General features: G+C 41.9%; 2 non-coding genes and 1 pseudogene across 2 annotated transcripts; all 3 read right to left on the bottom strand.

Moving 5' to 3' along the window:
• Positions 1-637: 637 nt before the first annotated feature.
• On the bottom strand, positions 638-716 carry LOC125541861 (small nucleolar RNA Z199; annotated as a pseudogene).
• Positions 717-890: 174 nt separating this feature from the next.
• LOC125541859 (small nucleolar RNA Z199) lies at positions 891-975 on the bottom strand. Its single transcript, XR_007297701.1, has one exon. It is a non-coding gene; the product is annotated as a small nucleolar RNA Z199 (small nucleolar RNA).
• An 84-nt stretch (positions 976-1,059) lies between these two features.
• Positions 1,060-1,156, bottom strand: LOC125541874 (small nucleolar RNA R64/Z200 family). Its single transcript, XR_007297714.1, has one exon. It is a non-coding gene; the product is annotated as a small nucleolar RNA R64/Z200 family (small nucleolar RNA).
• Positions 1,157-22,577: the final 21,421 nt, after the last annotated feature.

Here is a 22,577-nt window from a genome sequence, read left to right as displayed (position 1 = left end):
ACATAAAGCAGCATTAGATTGTACTGCTGGTGAGACCAGAACCAAACAACTTGAATGGCAACACTAATGTAAGCAGTAGAGCAGATCCAAGATGTGATAAATGTTTAGCAAAATTGTTCATGGGAGTAACTTTAGTCGTTCAAAATCAGAGTTGTAAATGCAAGGAAATTAAGTTACATAAGACAATTAGGTATTCTATGTACGCAGCATTGTCAACAACAAATACAATTCTCAATAGCGACAAAATTCGTTTTCTTTACATCCTTAATCCGATCAAACCATAAGCTTTCTAGTTATTAAATACTTCGAGTTTCCTTGATGGTAATAGCTAGTAAATGGCATGGTGAGGTAACAGCCATGATCATGATCAAAAGAATTGATCATTGGTAGTTAAGACAACACATTCAGAAATGATCATGGTAGAAGTCAGAGAAGACAAGTGAAACAAGATTGCAAAACAGAAGGCAAAGGAAAATTTTGGATATAGAAATCAAACAGAAAACTAGTACAAAACATGGTCCTATCATATTGCTGCAATTTATTCAAGAACACCAGACTTAGAAATTGCATCAAGCAATTCATAAGAAAACAAGAATGTGAGTGCATTTCACAAGACAACGGTTAATTGAAGGTAAGAAATCATCAGACTTTAAACTACGAATCACAGGAAGGTAACTCCTGTCATGTTGTTGCAGTTTCTCATCATCACTTGAACCACAAATGAAATCAGGCAACATTTTAGATTGGAACTACAAATGGTAAGTATCTTTGTTGTGGAGATAGTTCAATTTATAAACTCGTTCAAGAAAAATTATATTTGTTGTGAAGATAGTAGGACTTCCTTCAGTATGTGGACATCATAGAAAGCCACAAACATATCAGGGTGTTGAGGTATCATCAGAGACTTAAATACTAAGAATCAAAGCAGCATAGCTCCATCATATTGTTGATGGTTTATTCCTCATCACTTGACCCTCAAACATATAAGCATGCATGGACAGCAAGAAAAAAGGCTATAACAATTTATAGTTTGGCAACTATCGGTATGAAATGCAAACATTATTGCTCAGAATATGAAATATCTTCTCATCAATGCCAAATGGCATCTCTAAAGTCTGACATACGTTGTAGATTTCATGATTCACCACAGCATTTTGCAAACCAAGCAAGTAGGCATATAGCAGGAACAGAGGGAATATCTGCTACTATCCCAACATGTACGTATATGCATGTGTGCTTGCTTGACCGGCGCATGCATCACTGTAGCAGCCAAGCAAGTAGGCATCGTTGATGTCTACTCACAACTTTCCTCGCACCAGAGAAAGAGTCAAAACAAAGAATATTATACCATAATATGACACCAGACCACATATTAGTAACTTTAAATCAGAAAGTATATCCACATCACCATAAAATATTCCCAGACCATCACAAAGAAGCCAAATGCTATTAAATGATGATTACTAGACACAGACATGATTCAGCCACATAATGGCTACCACAAGCAAACGTGACAACTGTGTAAGCAAGCTGCTAGTGTACAAAAGGTGATTGAAATCCTGCTGTTTAGTACATATACATGGTAGGCTACTGCTGCCAGTGTTCTAAACCAACAGAGCATAATATAGGAGCAGAAAATAGGGCTCTAGGGCTAGAAGATGGAGCCGACTCACCGGAGAGCTTGTGGTCGCCGCCGTACATAGCCGGCGTCACGCCGGTTGCCTCCGGCTCCTGCCCCCCACTGCCGTTCTTCTTCAGATTCTTGTACACGTCCTCTGCACATGGGTTAAGCAGAAACCAATCAGTGGCAGACACGAGTGAAGCTACCAAGACAATATAAAATTTATATAATCAGTTCCACTGCTCGACTTTTGCAATAGTTTAGAAAAGAACAATTGAGTTTTTAGTAAAGAGGAATATGTTTAAATTTAGGGGCACTTCTATTTTTCTTGTCATAAGAAGTGGCTAGAGCCTTTTCTTTTTGGTTAAGGTGCCGATGGTATGCACGCTTGTATTTACAAGAACTACAGCTGGGCGTTTTGTATGAGCAAGGAAAGCATAGGTGATTTTTTTTTAAGATCCACAAACCCAGGCACAACAAGTTTGTTTTTATGTGCTGTAAAAATAAGGAAAAGGAGCTAATATAGAAACTGAAAGTTCCCACAATTTATCTTTTTTTGTATAACCACACAATCAAACATGCTGTTTCGCAGAACATTACAAGTGCACCTATTAATCCACAATCAACATCTGATTTCACAAGAGATCTACAAGTACATCTGATACAAAGGTATTTTCTGGTCAGGAACTCAATTCTAGAAGTTTGGAATAAGTAGCCGATAATAATTTCATTCAGCAGGCACCAAACAATGAATCAACACTTAGACAGACTACTTTCAAAATGGAATAATGCCCAACTGTTCCAGCAATGAATCAACACTTAAGACTACTTTCAAAATGGATCAATGCCCAACTGTTACAGCAATGAATCATCAGCACGCAAGGCCTTGACTGCTAATAGCTAACATGACTGATAAGACTAATTCAGCTATCCTAAACACAACAATTCCCTTACCAGATCAGTCTGTTTAAAAACCGCGATATCGCTTCCGTATGCAGCAAAGGTGTATTCCTTGAAGGACGCGAGAGCGCGGATCTTCTTGGGCAGTTGAGGTCCTTAAATCGCAAAGAAAATTCACGCACCATGAGCGGGAGAGCTAAAAAAACACTGAACATAAGAAACCGAGGTACTGAATAGCAGGCTCACTGGCAAGGACCAAACTGAGCTTGGCACACTGCACAACAAGAACAGAAAACAGCATGATTAGTTTTATCGCAAAATGGAAGTCGGCTGCATCAGAGTTGTATGTAAAGCCCTGATCCAAAGTAGGTACTGCTTCCATGCCTTGCGGGAGGGAGAGAGGGAGATAATAAGTTACCTGATCCGAAGCTCCTGGTGCTCCTCGGTGCCATCGTTGTCGAGGACGAGCGGATCCGGAGGCGTTGCTGTCGAAGAGGAGGGGGTCCGGTGGCGGCCTTGTCGGAGAGGCGAGGATCCACCGATGGAGAGGAGCTGATCCGGCGGCGGCCTTGTAGGAGGATCTCACGCGCACCGCCACCACCGCCGAGGATGTTCATCTCAGCCGTGCGCAACGAAGAGGTCCACACCACCACCGAAACCCTAGCGGGAGGAAGTGATGCGGGCGACCACATGAGGCGGGGTAAAGCAAATCGACGCGGTGGTGAAGAGGGAGTGCAGCGAGAGGAAGCTGTGGGTAGGCTTGGCGACGCCGGAGGATGCCGGAATCAAGCGGGATCCGTAGGTGGTTGTGGCAGACAGGAGTGGTGCATGGGAGAGGGAGAGACGAGCGAAAGAGGGGTTGCCTGAGGTGGGAGGAGAGAGAGATGGGTGGGTGGTGGCTCTACCTAAGGTGGGAGGAGAGGGAGAGGCCACCGGCCGGCGAGGTTTGGATCGGTGGCGGCAGCGATGTGGGAGATGAGGGAGGGAACGGATCGGGGAGAGGAGGGGGATGAGGCGGAGGACTGGTTTGGGAGGGGGCGGCGGCGGCGAGGAGATGGGGGATCAGAGCTAGGGTTTGGGCTGCGGGTGGGGTATCTCCTTTTCAGTTTTTTTCTTTTTTTCTGTAGATAGATGGATGGATGGATGGATGTGGGATGGAGAGATGGATGGATGGATGGATGGGCGCCATGTCATCGATCCGTGGGAAGAGTTTTGATTGGTTTGGAAAAACCATTGATTTAAGTAGTTTCCAAGTACTAAAAATTCATTGATTTTGTGAAGTAGCTATCAAAAATATATTGCAAAAGGGCATCACACAAATTTTCACTAGAGTTAGACCACATTTCATGGATAAGGACTAATTTGTATGCATTTCTGATCTTTGTAGCTATTTTTAATCATTTTCCCAGTGGCAAAAATAGGTTTTTTTAAAGAACCTACCAAATATTTGTTGCAAAAATGGACTCCATCAATTTTCTAAAATACTAGTCCATATTTAATATACAATTGACAAAATGGTTGGGTGTAAAAAGTTTTGATCCACCTCTCGTGAAAAAGACAAATTTCCGCCGATTCAGCTGGAAGCGGGTCAAATTTGAACTGCAGCTGCCTCATAGTTTGCTATTTATTTTTTACAAAAATCATTTCTAGGTACATAAGTATCTATTTAATAAGAGAAACACCAAAAGTTTTCCAAGATTCAACCACTAGCTAGGAACGGTCAAGCCCGCCGTTTTGACCGCATTTTGAAACGGGCATAAAAAATTCAAAAAAAATCAAAAAATTGGGAAACCTTCACATTGTGTCATTATATGTGGCCAAGTTCCCAAGAAAAATAACAAACTTGTAATACGGCAATTATTTTAAAAAAGTGTTCTCAGAAATGAGCTATCATGTGTGAAGATTCATGGCTTTCAAGCCAAATGATCAATCTTATGGCCACATTCGTGGCATAGTTTGTTCAAATGATCTCATATTGTGCACAAGGGTGCATATTGGAATGGCAAACAATGTTGCCTAAGGAAGTTTTCATTTTCTTTGGACGAAAAAACCATTTTTCATTTTCCGAGTGCTGAAAGGAGGTTTTTTTGTGAAGGAACTACCAAATAATTGTTGCAGAATTGGACCAAATCAATTTTCTAAAATACTAGGACATATTTAATGCACAATTGACAAAATGGTTGGGTGTAAAAGTTTTGATCCACCTCTCGTGAAAAAGACAAATTTCCGCCGATTCAGTTGGAAGCGGGTCAAATTTGAACTGCAGCTGCCTCATAGTTTGCTATTTATTTTTTACAAAAATCATTTCTAGGTACATAAGTATCTATTTAATAAGAGAAACACCAAAAGTTTTCCAAGATTCAATCACTAGCTAGGAACGGTCAAGCCCGCCGTTTTGACCGCATTTTGAAACAGGCATAAAAAATTCAAAAAAAATCAAAAAATTAGGAAACCTTCACATTGTGTCATTATATGTGGCCAAGTTCCCATGAAAAATAACAAACTTGTAATATGGCAATTATTTTAAAAAAGTGTTCTCAGAAATGAGCTATCATGTGTGAAGATTCATGGCTTTCAAGCCAAATGATTAATCTTATGGCCACATTCGTGGCATAGTTTGTTCAAATGATCTCATATTGTGCACAAGGGTGCATATTGGAATGGCAAACAATGTTGCCTAAGGAAGTTTTCATTTTCTTTGGACGAAAAAACCATTTTTCATTTTCCGAGTGCCGAAAGGAGGTTTTTTTGTGAAGGAACTACCAAATAATTGTTGCTGAATTGGACCAAATCAATTTTCTAAAATACTAGGACATATTTAATGCACAATTGCCAAAATGGTTGGGTGTAAAAAGTTTTGATCCACCTCTTGTGAAAAAGACAAATTTCCGCCGATTTAGTTAGAGGCGGGTCAAATTTGAACTGCAGCTGCCTCGTAGTTTGCTATTTATTTTTCACAAAAATCATTTCTAGGTACATAAGTATCTATTTAATCAGAGAAACACCAAAAGTTTTCCAAGATTCAACGACTAGCTAGGAACGGTCAAGCCCGCCGTTTTGACCGCATTTTGAAACAGGCATAAAAAATTCAAAAAAAATCAAAAAATTGGGAAACCTTCACATTGTGTCATTATATGTGGCCAAGTTCCCAAGAAAAATAACAAACTTGTAATACGGCAATTATTTTAAAAAGTGTTCTCAGAAATGAGCTATCATCTCTGAAGATTCATGGCTTTCAAGCCAAATGATCAATCTTATGGCCACATTCATGGCATAGTTTGTTCAAATGATCTCATATTATGCACAAGGGTGCATATTGGAATGGCAAACAATGTTGCCTGAGGAAGTTTTCATTTTCTTTGGACAAAAAAACCATTTTTCATTTTCCGAGTGCCCGAAAGGAGGTTTTTTTGTGAAGGAACTACCAAATAATTGTTGCAAAATTGGACCAAATCAATTTTGTAAAATAATAGGACATATTTAATGCACAATTGACAAAATGGTTGGGTGTAAAAAGTTTTGATCCACCTCTCGTGAAAAAGACAAATTTCCGCCGATTCAGTTGGAAGCGGGTCAAATTTGAACTGCAGCTGCCTCATAGTTTGCTATTTATTTTTTACAAAAATCATTTCTAGGTACATAAGTATCTATTTAATCAGAGAAAAACCAAAAGTTTTCCAAGATTCAACCACTAGCTAGGAACGGTCAAGCCCGCCGTTTGGACCGCATTTTGAAACGGGCATAAAAAATTAAAGAAAATCTAAAAATTGGGAAACCTTCACATTGTGTCATTATATGTGGCCAAGTTCCCAAGAAAAATAACAAACTTGTAATACGGCAATTATTTTAAAAAAATGTTCTCAGAAATGAGCTATCATCTCTGAAGATTCATGGCTTTCAAGCCAAATGATCAATCTTATGGCCACATTCGTGGCATAGTTTGTCTCATATTGTGCACAAAGGTGCATATTGGAATGGCAAACAATGTTGCCTAAGGAAGTTTTCATTTTCTTTGGACGAAAAAACCATTTTTCATTTTCCGAGTGCCCGAAAGGAGGTTTTTTTGTGAAGGAACTACCAAATAATTGTTGCAGAATTGGACCAAATCATTTTTATAAAATACTAGGCCATATTTAATGCACAATTGACAAAATGGTTGGGTGTAAAAAGTTTTGATCCACCTCTTGTGAAAAAGACAAATTTCCGCCGATTCAGTTGGTGGCGGGTCAAATTTGAACTGCAGCTGCCTCATAGTTTGCTATTTATTTTTCACAAAAATCATTTCTAGGTACATAAGTATCTATTTAATCAGAGAAACACCAAAAGTTTTCCAAGATTCAACGACTAGCTAGGAACGGTCAAGCCCGCCGTTTTGACCGCATTTTGAAACAGGCATAAAAAATTCAAAAAAAATCAAAAAATTGGGAAACCTTCACATTGTGTCATTATATGTGGCCAAGTTCCCAAGAAAAATAACAAACTTGTAATACGGCAATTATTTTAAAAGTGTTCTCAGAAATGAGCTATCATCTCTGAAGATTCATGGCTTTCAAGCCAAATGATCAATCTTATGGCCACATTCGTGGCATAGTTTGTTCAAATGATCTCATATTATGCACAAGGGTGCATATTGGAATGGCAAACAATGTTGCCTAAGGAAGTTTTCATTTTCTTTGGACAAAAAAACCATTTTTCATTTTCCGAGTGCCCGAAAGGAGGTTTTTTTTGTGAAGGAACTACCAAATAATTGTTGCAAAATTGGACCAAATCAATTTTGTAAAATAATAGGACATATTTAATGCACAATTGACAAAATGGTTGGGTGTAAAAAGTTTTGATCCACCTCTCGTGAAAAAGACAAATTTCCGCCGATTTAGTTGGAAGCGGGTCAAATTTGAACTGCAGCTGCCTCATAGTTTGCTATTTATTTTTTACAAAAATCATTTCTAGGTACATAAGTATCTATTTAATCAGAGAAAAACCAAAAGTTTTCCAAGATTCAACCACTAGCTAGGAACGGTCAAGCCCGCCGTTTGGACCGCATTTTGAAACGGGCATAAAAAATTAAAGAAAATCTAAAAATTGGGAAACCTTCACATTGTGTCATTATATATGGCCAAGTTCGCAAGAAAAATAACAAACTTGTAATACGGCAATTATTTTAAAAAAATGTTCTCAGAAATGAGCTATCATCTCTGAAGATTCATGGCTTTCAAGCCAAATGATCAATCTTATGGCCACATTCGTGGCATAGTTTGTCTCATATTGTGCACAAAGGTGCATATTGGAATGGCAAACAATGTTGCCTAAGGAAGTTTTCATTTTCTTTGGACGAAAAAACCATTTTTCATTTTCCGAGTGCCCGAAAGGAGGTTTTTTTGTGAAGGAACTACCAAATAATTGTTGCAGAATTGGACCAAATCAATTTTCTAAAATACTAGGACATATTTAATGCACAATTGACAAAATGGTTGGGTGTAAAAAGTTTTGATCCACCTCTTGTGAAAAAGACAAATTTCCGCCGATTCAGTTGGTGGCGGGTCAAATTTGAACTGCAGCTGCCTCATAGTTTGCTATTTATTTTTCACAAAAATCATTTCTAGTTACATAAGGACCTATTTAATCACAAATACATGGTTTGGTGGCGATAGGTCGAGGTTTGGACGGTGGCCGAGGGCCCCAACTCTAGGGCGCGTAAACTCGTATGCCCGTCGCGTGGTCACCGCGTGACCGTAATGTTGCCATGTGTTTTGGGCGGCCTAGGCATGTCTAGTGGGTTGGGCACTCCCCAGGTTGGTGCTAGGAAGAAAATTACAACATAAGATTCTCACGAGGATACCGATCGATGCTCAAACATGAATTAGCAGCCAAGTGTTTGATTAGTGGTACGGGAAATGCACATGGCCAATGGGCGTGAGTTTTGGCTGAGGATGATCATCTACTATGGAGAATGTCTTCACAAATGTTGAGCTCAAAAGGAGGATCCTAGGTGGTACTTGCTTTGCAAAGTACCACGCTGGACAAAAATATGAATGTTGAAGCTGGGCTCAAAATAATGAATGGAGTGAGCTGAAATTTTGTGAAGGATGGTTATTTGGGAATAGGAAAGCATTGTAGAAAATTGATACCATTTGGACATGCCAAAGTAGTACTTCCTTCACAATGCTCATCTATGGACAGAAACTTGGGAAAACTAGTGAGAGAGATTGGATGAATGAAATGAGCTCAAAATTGGTGTAGGTAAGTTACTTAGGTATGGTCATGCGCTGGTAAATTTTCAGATCATTTGGGTAAGCCTAGCTAGTACTTACTTCACAAAGCTTCTCTCGAGGTAGAAACTTTGGAAATTTCCCAAGAAAGATTTACTAGGAAAATTGAGCTGAATATTATCATGTGGCAATGATTTGGGTATGGAAGAGTGCCCGAAAAGTTTGAGGGTAATAGGAGGGGTCTATATAACACTTGCTTTGCAACGTGCCAATTTGGCCATAAAATATAAATTGAACCTGGGCTCACATAGATGATTTGACTGAGCTGTAATTTGGAGGAGGGTGATAATTTGTACATATGAAGGAACTGTATAAATTTCATGTCATTTAGAGATATAAAAAAGGTACTTCCTTCACAATGCTTCTAGGTGGACAAAAACTTTGGAAATTTGCCGAAGAAGATTTGCTAGGAAAATGGAGCTGAATTTTGTCATGCGGTAATGATTTGGATAGGAAAGAGTGCCCAAAAATTCCGAGGGCAATCAAGAATATATAAATAGCACTTCCTTCATAAAGTGTTGTTGTGAACAGAATAGGAAAATGAATATTGTTGAATTAGTTTTGAACTAGGCAAGGAAGGTTTTTACATATTTGATGAAGATATGCCCCAAAGAATTTATGAGATTTTTTTGGGAATTTTGGGAATGATAGAAATATAGGTTGCTTCACAACCTAGGGCAAAAACTGCCACATGGACATGACACATAGGCAAAACTGATGAGATGGCGCCTAGTCATCACAACCCACCACAATCTACAAGGCTATGACCATCTATATTGGTCATTAACAACTAGAAATAAGGCAGCGGACTAGCACTGTTTGCTTTGTGACCATTTCGTGTAAGGAAATTACGACCTTTCTGACCAAAATGGTCGCAATGGTTTAGGGTTTGGAGCCCCCTGAACAGCTTTTGACCAATTGGTCTAAAATGGTCATAAATTTATGACCAATTCTTCGAGGGTCACTCACAGAAGGTCATAAGTTGACATATTTCTTTTAGTGAAGCAAGATACTATCAGGGACTAAGTTCATGATAAATTTAAGTTCAATTTAATCATATTACTCAAGAACTCCCACTTAGATAGACATCCCTCTAATCATCTAAGTGATCACGTGATCCAAATCAACTAAACCATAACCGATCATCACGTGAAATGGAGTAGTTTTCAATGGTGAACATCGCTATGTTGATCATATCTACTATATGATTCACGCTCGATCTTTCGATCTCAGTGTTCCGAGGCCATATCTGCATATGCTAGGCTCGTCAAGTTTAACCTGAGTATTCTGCGTGTGCAAAACTGGCTTGCACCCGTTGTAGATGGACGTAGAGCTTATCACACCTGATCATCACATGGTGTCTGGGCACGACGAACTTTGGCAACGGTGCATACTCAGGGAGAACACTTTTATCTTGAAATTTAGTGAGAGATCATCTTATAATGCTACCGTCAAACAAAGCAAGATAAGATGCATAAAAGATAAACATCACATGCAATCAATATAAGTGATATGATATGGCCATCATCATCTTGTGCTTGTGATCTCCATCCTCGAAGCATCGTCGTGATCACCATCGTCACCGGCACGACACCTTGATCTCCATCGTAGCATCGTTGCCGTCTCGCCAATCTTATGCTACTACGACTATCGCTACCGCTTAGTGATAAAGTAAAGCATTACAGGGCGATTGCATTGCATACAATAAAGCGACAACCATATGGCTCCTGCCAGTTGCCGATAACTCGGTTACAAAACATGATCATCTCATACAATAAAATTTAGCATCATGTCTTGACCATATCACATCACAACATGCCCTGCAAAAACAAGTTAGACGTCCTCTACTTTGTTGTTGCAAGTTTTACGTGGCTGCTACGGGCTTAAGCAAGAACCAATCTTACCTACGCATCAAAACCACAACGATAGCTTGTCAAGTTGGTGTTGTTTTAACCTTCGCAAGGACCGGGCGTAGCCACAGTTGGTTCAACTAAAGTTGGAGAAACTGTCACCCGCAAGCCACCTATGTGCAAAGCACGTCGGGAGAACCGGTCTCCCGTAAGCGTACGCGTAATGTCGGTCCGGGCCGCTTCGTCCAACAATACCGCCGAACCAAAGTATGACATGCTGGTAAGCAGTATGACTTATATCACCCACAACTCACTTGTGTTCTACTCGTGCATATAACATCAACATATAAAACCTAGGCTCGGATGCCATTGTTGGGGAACGTAGTAATTTCAAAAAAATTCCTACGCACACGCAAGATCATGGTGATGCATAGCAATGAGAGGGGAGAGTATGATCTACGTACTCTTGTAGATCGACAACGGAAGCGTTTGGTTGATGTAGTCGTACGTCTCCACGGCCCGACCGATCAAGCACCGAAACTACGGCACCTCCGAGTTCTAGCACACGTTCAGCTCGATGACGATCCCCGGACTCCGATCCAGCAAAGTGTTGGGGAAGAGTTCCGTCAGCACGACGGCGTGGTGACTATCTTGATGTACTACCGTCGCAGTGCTTCGCCTAAGCACCGCTACAATATTATCGAGGACTATGGTGGAAGGGGGCACTGCACATGGCTAAGAATATGATCACGTGGATCAACTTGTGTCTAGGGGTGCCCCCCTGCCCCCGTATATAAAGGAGCAAGGGGAGGAGGCCGGCCGGCCCCTATAGGCGCGCCAGGAGGAGTCCTCCTCCTAGTAGGAGTAGGACTCCTACTAGGAGGGGGAAAGAAGTGGGGAGGGAGAGGGAAAGGGGGGCGCCGCCCCCCTCTCCTAGTCCAATTCGGACCAGGGGGGAGGAGGCGCGCAGCCCACCTCTGGCTGCCCCTCTCTCTCTCTCCACTAAGGCCCATATGGCCCATTTCTTCTCCCGGGGGGGGGGGGGTTCCGGTAACCCTCCGGCTCTCCGGTTTTCTCCGAAATCACCCGGAACACTTCCGGTGTCCGAATATAGCCGTCCAATATATCAATCTATATGTCTCGACCATTTCGAGACTCCTCGTCATGTCCGTGATCACATCCGGGACTCCGAACTAACTTCGGTACATCAAAACTCATAAACTCATAATATAACTGTCATCAAAACCTTAAGCGTGCGGATCCTAAGGGTTCGAAAACAATGTAGACATGACCGAGACACGTCTCTGGTCAATAACCAATAGCGGAACCTGGATGCTCATATTGGCTCCTACATATTCTATGAAGATCTTTATCGGTCAGATCGCATAACAACATACGTTGTTCCCTTTGTCATCGGTATGTTACTTGCCCGAGATTTGATCGTCGGTATCCTATACCTAGTTCAATCTCGTTACTGGCAAGTCTCTTTACTCGTTATATAATGCATCATCCCACAAATAACTCATTAGTCACATTGCTTGCAAGGCTTATGTGATGTGCATTACCAAGAGGGCCCAGAGATACCTCTCCGACAATCGGAGTGACAAATCCTAATCTCAAAATATGCCAACCCAACATGTACCTTTGGAGACACCTGTAGAGCTCCTTTATAATCACCTAGTTACGTTGTGACGTTTGGTAGCACACAAAGTGTTCCTCCGGCAAACGGGAGTTGCATAATCTCATAGTCATAGGAACATGTATAAGTCATGAAGAAAGCAATAGCAACATACTAAACGATCGAGTGCTAAGCTAATGGAATGGGTCATGTCAATCAGATCATTCAACTAATGATGTGATCCTGTTAATCAAATGACAACTCTTTGTCCATGGTTAGGAAACATAACCATCTTTGATTAACAAGCTAGTCTAGTAGAGGCATACTAGTGACACTCTGTTTGTCTATGTATTCACACATGTATTATGTTTCCGGTTAATACAATTCTAGCATGAATAATAAACTTTTATCATGATATATAAGGAAATAAATAATAACTTTATTATTGCCTCTAGGGCATATTTCCTTCATCGGCCCCCTCACCCAATTTGGATTGGGCTTGGGGGGGCGCCCCCTCCTAGGCTTCCTCCTCCTCTATTCCACTAAGGCCCAATAAGGCCCATACACTCTCCGGCGAATTCCCGTAACTCTCCGGTACTCCGATAAATACCCGAATCACTCGGAACTTTTCCGACGTCCGAATATAGTCGTCCAATATATCGATCTTTACGTCTCGACCATTTCGATACTCCTCGTCATGTCCCCGATCTCATACGGGACTTGGAACTACCGCCGGTACATCAATACACATAAATCATAATATAAATCGTCACCGAACGTTAAGCGTGCGGACCCTACGGGTTCGAGAACTATGTAGACATGACCGAGACACGTCTCCGGTCAATAACCAATAGCGGAACCTGGATGCTCATATTGGCTTCCACATATTCTACGAAGATCTTTATCGGTCAAACTGCATAACAACATACGTTGTTCCCTTTGTCATCGGTATGTTACTTGCCCGAGATTCGACTGTCGGTATCTCAATACCTAGTTCAATCTTTTTACCGGCAAGTCTCTTTACTCGTTATGTAATGCACCATCCCGCAAACAACTCATTAGTCACATTGCTGGCAAGGCTTATAGTGATGTGCATTACCGAGAGGGCCCAGAGATACCTCTCCGACAATCGAAGTGACAAATCCTAATCTCGAAATACGCCAACTCAACAAGTACCTTCGGCGACACCTGTAGAGCACCTTTATAATCACCCAATTACGTTGTGACGTTTGGTAGCACACAAAGTGTTCCTCCAGTAAACGGGAGTTGCATAATCTCATAGTCATAGGAACATGTATAAGTCATGAATAAAGCAATAGCAACATACTAAATGATCAAGTGCTAAGCTAATGGAATGGGTCAAATCAATCACATCATTCTCTAATGATGTGATCTCGTTAATCAAATGACAACTCATGTCTATGACTAGGAAACTTAACCATCTTTGATTCAACGAGCTAGTCAAGTAGAGGCATACTAGTGACACTTTGTTTGTCTATGTATTCACACATGTACTAAGTTTCCGGTTAATACAATTCTAGCATGAATAATAAACATTTATCATGAAATAAGGAAATAAATAATAACTTTATTATTGCCTCTAGGGCATATTTCCTTTAGTCTCCCACTTGCACTAGAGTCAATAATCTAGTTCACATCACCATGTGATTTAACACCAATATTCACATGTGTATGCGATTAATACCCATAGTTCACATCATCATGTGATCAACACCCAAAGGGTTTACTAGAGTCAATAATCTAGTTTACATCGGTATGTGATTAAGACCCAAAGAGTACTAAGGTGTGATCATATTTTTGCTTGTGAGAGAAGTTTAGTCAACGGGTCTGTCACATTCAGAGCCGTATGTATTTTGCAAATATTCTACGTCTACAATGCTCTGCACGGAGCTACTCTAGCTAATTGCTCCCACTTTCAATATATATCCAGATTGAGACTTAGAGTCATCTGGATCGGTGTAAAAGCTTGCAAAGATGTAACTTTTTACGACGAATTCTTTTATCACCTCCATAATCGAGAAACATTTCCTTAGTCCTTACTAAGGATATTCTTGACCGTTGTCCAGTGATCTACTCCTAGATCAAAATTGTACCCCCTTGCCAAACTCAGAGCAAGGTAAAAATAGGTCTGGTACATAGCATAGTATACTTTATAGAACCTATTACTGAGGCATAGGGAAAGACTTTTCATTCTCTTTCTATTTTCTGCCATGGTCGGGTTTTGAGTCTTACTCAACTTCACACCTTGTAACACAGGCAAGAATCCCTTCTTTGCTTGATCCATTTTGAACTTTTTCAAAACTTTATCAAGGTATGTACTTTGTGAAACTCCAATTAAGCGTCTTGATCTATCTCTATAGATCTTGATGCCCAAAATGTAAGCAGCTTCACCGAGGTCTTTCATTTGAAAAACTCCTTTCAAATACTCCTTTGTGCTTTCCAGAAAATTCTACATTATTTCTGATCAACAATATGTCATTCACATATGTTTATCAGAAATGTTATAATGCTCCCACTCACTTTCTTCTAAATACATGCTTGACCACAAGTGTGTATAAAACTATATGCTTTGATCAACTCATCAAAGCGTATATTCCAACTCCGAGATGCTTGCACCAGTCCATAGATGGATCGCTGGAGCTTGCACATTTTGTTAGCACCTTTAGGATCGACAAAACCTTCTGGTTGCATCATATACAACTCTTCTTTAAGAAATCCATTAAGGAATGTAGTTTTGACATCCATTTGTCAAATTTCATAATCATAAAATGTGGCAATTGCTAACATGATTCGAACAGACTTAAGCATCACTACGGGTGAGAAAGTCTCATTCTTGTCAACCCCTTGAACTTGTCGAAAACCTTTCACAACAAGTCAAGCTTTGTAGACAGTAGCATTACCATCAGCGGCGGTCTTCTTCTTGAAGATCCATTTATTCTTGATGGCTTGCCGATCATGGGGCAAGTCAACCAAAGTCCACACTTTGTTCTCATACATGGATCCCATCTCAGATTTCATGGCCTCAAGCCATTTTGCGGAATCTGGGCTCATCATCGCTTCCTCATAGTTCTTAGGTTCACCATGGTCTGGTAACATGACTTCCAGAACAGGATTACCGTACCACTCTGGTGCGGACTGTACTTTGGAAGACCTATGAGGTTCTGTAGTAACTTAATCTGAAGTTTCATGATCATCATCATGAGCTTCCTCACTAATTGGTGTACGAATCACTGGAACTGATTTCTGTGATGAACTACTTTCCAATTCGGGAGAAGGTACAATTACCTTATCAAGCTCTACTGTCCTCCCACTCACTTCTTTCGAGAGAACTCCTTCTCTAGAAAGGATCCATCTTAGCATCGAATATCTTGCCTTCGGATCTGTGATAGAAGGTGTACCCAACAGTTTCCTTTGGGTATTCTATGAAGACGCACTTCTCCGATTTGGGTTCGAGCTTATCAGGTTGAAACTTTTTCACATAAGCATCGCAACCCCAAACTTTAAGAAATGACAACTTTGGTTTCTTGCCAAACCACAGTTCATAAGGCGTCGTCTCAACGGATTTTGATGGTGCCCTATTTAAAGTGAATGCAGCTGTCTCTAATGCATAACCCCAAAACAATAGTGGTAAATCTGTAAGAAACATCATAGATTGCACCATATCTAATAAAGTACGGTTACGATGTTCGGACACACCATTACTGTGATGTTCCAGGCAGCATGAATTTGTGAAACTATTCCACATTGTTTTAATTGAAGACCAAACTCGTAACCCAAAATTCATCTCCACGATCAGATCGTAGAAACTTTATTTTCTTGTTATGATGATTTTACACTTCACTCTGAAATTCTTTGAACTTTTCAAATGTTTCAGACTTATGTTTCATCAAGTAGATATACCCATATCTGCTCAAATCATCTGTGAAGGTCAGAAAATAATGATACCCGCCGCGAGCCTCAACACTCATCGGACTGCGTACATCAGTATGTATTATTTCCAACAAATCTGTTGCTCGCTCCATTGTTTCGGAGAACGGAGTCTTAGTCATCTTGCCCATGGTTCGCAAGCATCAACAGATTCATAATCAAGGGATTCCAAAACCCCATCAGCATGGATTTTCTTCATGCGCTTTACACCAATATGACCTAAATGGCAGTGCCACAAATAAGTTGCACTATCATTATCAACTTTGCATCTTTTGGCATCAATATTATGAATATATGTATCACTACGATCGAGATCCAACAAACTATTTTCATTGGGTGTATGACCATTGAAGGTTTTATTCATGTAAATAGAACAACAATTATTCTCTATCTTTAAATGAATAAACGTATTGCAATAAACATGATCAAAGCATATTCATGTTCAACGCAAACGCCAAGACTAATCCCGAAAGTATAGGGAGTGTGCGATGATGATCATATCAATCTTGGAACCACTTCCAACACACATCGTCACTTCACCCTCAACTAGTCTCTGTTTATTCTGTAACTCCTGTTTCAATTTACTAATTTTTAGCAACCAAACAAGTATCAAATACTCAGGGGCTACTGTAAACACTAGTAAGGTACACATCAATAACATGTATATCAAATATACCCTTGTTCACTTTGCCATCCTACTTATCCACCAAATATTCAGGGTATTTCCGCTTCCAGTGACCATTTCCTTTGCAGTAGAAGCACTCAGTTTCAGGCTTTGGTCCAGCTTTGGGCTTCTTCACGGGAGTGACAACTTTCTTGCCATTCTACTTGAAGTTCCCTTTCTTTCCCTTTGCCCTTTTCTTGAAACTAGTGGTCTTGTCAATTATCAACACTTGATGATCTTTCTTGATTTCAATCTTCGTCGATTTCAACATCACGAAGAGCTCGGGAATCGTTTTCGTCATCCCTTGCATACTATAGTTCATCACGAAGTTCTAGTAACTTGGTGATGGTGACTAGAGAACTCTGTCAATCACTATCTTATCAGGAAGATTAAATCCCACTTGATTCAAGTGATTGTAGTACCCAGACAATCTTAGCACATGCTCACTAGTTGAGCAATTCTCCTCCATCTTTTAGCTATAGAACTTGTTGGAGACTTCATATCTCTCAACTCGGGTATTTGCTTGAAATATTAACTTCAACTCCTAGAACATCTGATATGGTTCATGACGTTCAAAACGTCTTTGAAGTCCCAATTCTAAGTCGTTAAGCATGGTGCACTAAACTATCAAGTAGTCATCATATTGAGCTAGGCAAACGTTCATAACGTCTGCATCTGCTCCTGCAATAGGTCTGTCACCTAGCGGTGCATCAAGGACATAATTCTTCTATGCAGCAATGAGGATAAATCTCAGATCACGGACCCAGTCCGCATCATTGCTACTATCATCTTTCAACTTAGTTTTCTCTAGGAACACATATAAAACATAGGTAAGCAACAACGCGAGCTATTGATCTACAACATAATTTGCAAAATACTATCAGGACTAAGTTCATGATAAATAAAGGTTCAATTCATCATATTACTAAAGAACTCCCACTTAGATAGACATCCCTCTAATCATCTAAGTGATCACGTGATCCAAATCAACTAAACCATGTTCGATCATCACGTGAGATGGAGTAGTTTTCAATGGTGAACATCACTATGTTGATCATATCTACTATATGATTCACGCTCGACCTTTCGGTCTCCAGTGTTCCGAGCCCATATTTGCATATGCTAGGCTCATCAAATTTAACCCGAGTATTCTGTGTGTGCAAAACTGGTTTGCACCCGTTGTAGATGAACGTAGAGCTTATCACACCCGATCATCACGTGGTGTCTCGGCACGACGAACTTTGGCAACGGTGCATACTCAGGAAGAACACTTTTATCTTGAAATTTAGTGAGAGATCATCTTATAAAGCTACCACTGAACTAAGCAAAATAAGATGTATAAAAGATAAACATCACATGCAATCAAAATATGTGACATGATATGGCCATCATCATCTTATGCCTTTGATCTCCATCTCCAAAGCATCGTCATGATCTCCATCATCACCGGCATGACACCATGATCTCCATCATCTTGATCTATATCAATGTGTCGTCACATGGTCGTCTCTCCAACTATTGCTCTTGCAACTATTGCTATCGCATAGCGATAAAGTAAAGCAATTATTTAGCGCTTGCATCTTATGCAATAAAGAGACAACCAGAAGGCTTCTGCTAGTTGCCGATAACTTCGAAAAAACATGATCATCTCATACAACAACTTATATCTCATCACGTCTTGACCATATCACATCACAACATGCCCTTCAAAAACAAGTTAGACGTCCTCTACTTTGTTGTTGCAAGTTTTTACGTGGTTGCTACGGGCTGAGCAAGAGCCGTTCTTACCTACGCATCAAAACCACAATGTTATTTTGTCAAGTTAGTGTTGTTTTAACCTTCACAAGGACCGGGCGTAGCCACACTCGATTCAACTAAAGTTGGAGAAACTGACACCCACCAGCCACCTATGTGCAAAGCACGTCGGTAGAACCAGTCTCACGTAAGCGTATGCGTAATGTCGGTCCAGGCCGCTTCATCCAACAATACCGCCGAACCAAAGTATGACATCCTGGTAAGCAGTATAACTTGTATCGCCCACAACTCACCTGTGTTCTACTCGTGCATATAACATCTATTCATAAGCCTGGCTCGGATGCCACTGTTGGGGAACGTAGTAATTTCAAAAAACTTCCTACGCACACGCAACATCATGGTGATGCATAGCAACGAGAGGGGAGAGTGTTGTCCACGTACCCTCGTAGACCGAAAGCGGAAGCGTTAGCATAACGCGGTTGATGTAGTCGTACGTCTTCACGATCCGACCGATCCAAGTACCGAACGTACGGCACCTCCGAGTTTAGCACATGTTCAGCTCGATGACGTCCCACGAACTCCAATCCAGCATAGCTTCAAGGGAGAGTTCCGTCAGCACGACAGCGTGATGACGGTGATGATGTTGCTACCGACGCAGGGCTTCGCCTAAGCACTGCTACGATATGACCGAGGTGGAATATGGTGGAGGGGGGCACCGCACACGGCTGGGAGAGATCAACAGTTCAAATTGTGCGTCAACATGGGGTGCCCCCTCCCCCGTATATAAAGGAGTAGAGGAGGAGGCGGCCGCCGGCCAGGAGGAGGGTGCGCCAAGGGGAGTCCTACTCCCACCGGGAGTAGGATTCTCCTCCCTTCCAAGTTGGAGTAGGAGATGTACGAAAGAGGAGGGAGAGAAGAAGGAAAGGGCGGCCAGCCCGCTCACCCAATTCGGATTGGGCTTGGGAGGGCGCGCCCCTCCTAGGCTTCCTCCTCCTCTATTCCACTAAGGCCCAATAAGGCTCATACACTCCCCGGCGAATTCCCGTAACTCTCTGGTACTCCGATAAATACCCGAATCACTCGGAACCTTTCCGATGTCCGAATATAGTCGTCCAATACATCGATCTTTACATCTCGACCATTTCGAGACTCCTCGTCATGTCCCCGATCTCATCCGGGACTCCGAACTACCTTAGGTACATCAAAACACATAACTCGTAATATAAATCGTCACCGAACGTTAAGCGTGCGGACCCTACGGGTTCGAGAACTATGTAGACATGACCGAGACACGTCTCCGGTCAATAACCAATAGCGGAACCTGGATGCTCATATTGGATCCCACATATTCTACGAAGATCTTTATCGGTCAAACCACATAAGAACATACGTTGTTCCCTTTGTCATCGGTATGTTACTTGCCCGAGATTCGATCGTCGGTATCTCAATACCTAGTTCAATATCGTTACCGGCAAGTCTCTTTACTCGTGATGTAATGCATCATCCCACAACTAACTCATTAGTCACATTGCTTGCAAGGCTTATAGTGATGTGCATTACCGAGAGGGCCTAGAGATACCTCTCCGACAATCGGAGTGACAAATCCTAATCTCGAAATATGCCAACTCAACAAGTACCTTCGGAGACACCTGTAGAGCACCTTTATAATCACCCAGTTACGTTGTGACGTTTGGTAGCACACAAAGTGTTCCTCCAGTAAACGGGAGTTGCATAATCTCATAGTCATAGGAACATGTATAAGTCATGAAGAAAGCAATAGCAACATACTAAACGATCAAGTTCTAAGCTAATGGAATGGGTCAAGTCAATCACATCATTCTCTAATGATGTGATCCCGTTAATCAAATGACAACTCATGTCTATGGCTAGGAAACTGAACCATCTTTTATTTAACGAGCTAGTCAAGTAGAGGCATACTAGTGACACTTTGTTTGTCTACGTGTTCACACATGTACTAAGTTTCCGGTTAATATAATTCTAGCATGAATAATAAACATTTATCATGAAATAAGGAAATAAATAATAACTTTATTATTTCCTCTAGGGCATATTTCCTTCATAATGTTCATCCAGCCCTCCGCAGGGTCGTCCTGTTCATCCAGTCCCAACCGGATCAATAGATCGGGGTCTGTACATACAGAGGCAACACCACGGGGTCCTGTTCATCCACCCCCACCGCTCACTGTTCATCCCTCCCCCCCCCTCGCAACGCTCACTGTTCTTCCAGAGGGAGCATCGATTGGCTTCAGTTAGTAGCAGTAGTGAAGGAATCGCTCGATCACCTGGGTTCAGTAACGCGTAGCCTGCAGTGCAATCGCTCGGGTTCAGTTAGGCGACGCCTCGCTCGGGTTCAGATAGAGCCCAATGCCTCACACACAAGCACGTACGTGTACGAGAGAAACGCGCATCGCTCGGCCCCCGACCACCCACCATAACCGGGAACTCCCCGAAATTTTCCTCGCCCTCACTTCTACCACGGTTTTTCCCATCATGGACGGCCGAAAGAATGTCATGCAGCTGTGTCTCCGGCCCGCCCAGGACGAAAAGCCCATTTTCTATCATGATTTTTTTTCATAGAAGTAGGAGCCCACTGTCAGTGTCAAAACCGGCGGATCTCGGGTAGGGGGTCCCAAACTGTGCGTCTAAGGCCAATGGTATCAGGAGGCGGGGGACACAATGTTTACCCAGGTTCGGGCCTCTCGATGGAGGTAATACCCTACTTCCTGCTTGATTGATCTTGATGATATGAGTATTACAAGAGTTGATCTACCACGAGATTGTAGAGGCTAAACCCTAGAAGCTAGCCTATGATTATGATTTCTGTTGTCCTACGGACTTAACCCTCCGGTTTATATAGACACCTGTGGGGGCTAGGGTTACATAGAGTCGGTTACAGAGAAGGAGCTCTACATATCCGTATTGCCAAGCTTGCCTTCCACGCAAAGGAGAGTCCCACCCGGACATGGGACGAAGTCTTCAATCTTGTATCTCCATAGTCCAACAGTCCGGCCAAAGTATATAGTCCGGCTGTCCGAGGACCCCCTAATCCAGTTCTCCCTCAGTAGCCCCTGAACCAGGCTTCAATGACGATGAGTCCGGCGCGCAGATTGTCTTCGGCATTGCAAGGCTGGTTCCTTCTTCGAATACTCCATAGAAGATCTTGAACACAAGGATCGTGTCCGGCTCTGCAAAATAATTTCCACATACCACCGTAGAGAGCACAATATCCCACAAATCTAATCCGCTGACAACTTTTCATAGAGTTACATCATGCTGCGGCCCGGTCATTACGAACCGTTTTTCCCAGCCTGCTACTGCACGTGTTGCGAGGCGGCTTTATTGGCACGTCTTTTCGAAGCAGACATCATGTTCCCCTTATCACGGGATTCTCATCAATACGGGTGTGGGTAACCCAACCGTGATTGTTAGTATGACTCCTCGATTTTAGGCAAGTTCCAAACAGCCACGCGGAGGACGCATGATATTCACCCTCTTTATAAAGGGGCCAAGGCCTATCATTTTCTTCCCACACTCGATCCTTCCCTTCCCCCACCTCGAGTTCCAACACCCAAGGCTCAGGCTAAGCGCTTCGGACCTTCAACCATGTCCGGATCCAACCTTCAAGGCCGGTGGATTGCCTCCTCTGTCACATAGGAGGACATCAAGAGCTTAGGGAGGCTAGGTATCTGACTGCCGAAATCCCGCACAGGCTGCCTGCTCAAGGGCGGGTCATCCCTACTCCCGAACCCCACGAGAGTGTCGTATTTGTTTCCCACTTCCTCCGAGGGCTAGGCTTTAGTCTGGATCCCTTTGTTAGAGGGCTCATGTTCCATTATGGGCTAGATTTCCATGATCTAGCCCCAGATTCCATCCTTCACATCTCATCGTTTATCGTCGTGTGTGAGGCCCTCCTCCGCATCACCCCACACTT

This window comes from Triticum urartu, chromosome 2A (assembly GCF_056163025.1).
Source record: "Triticum urartu cultivar PI428250 chromosome 2A, HENAU_Tu73, whole genome shotgun sequence".
Classification (NCBI taxonomy): domain Eukaryota; kingdom Viridiplantae; phylum Streptophyta; class Magnoliopsida; order Poales; family Poaceae; genus Triticum; species Triticum urartu.
Note: the sequence above shows the minus strand (reverse complement) of the source record. Positions and strands in the feature narration are given on the sequence as shown.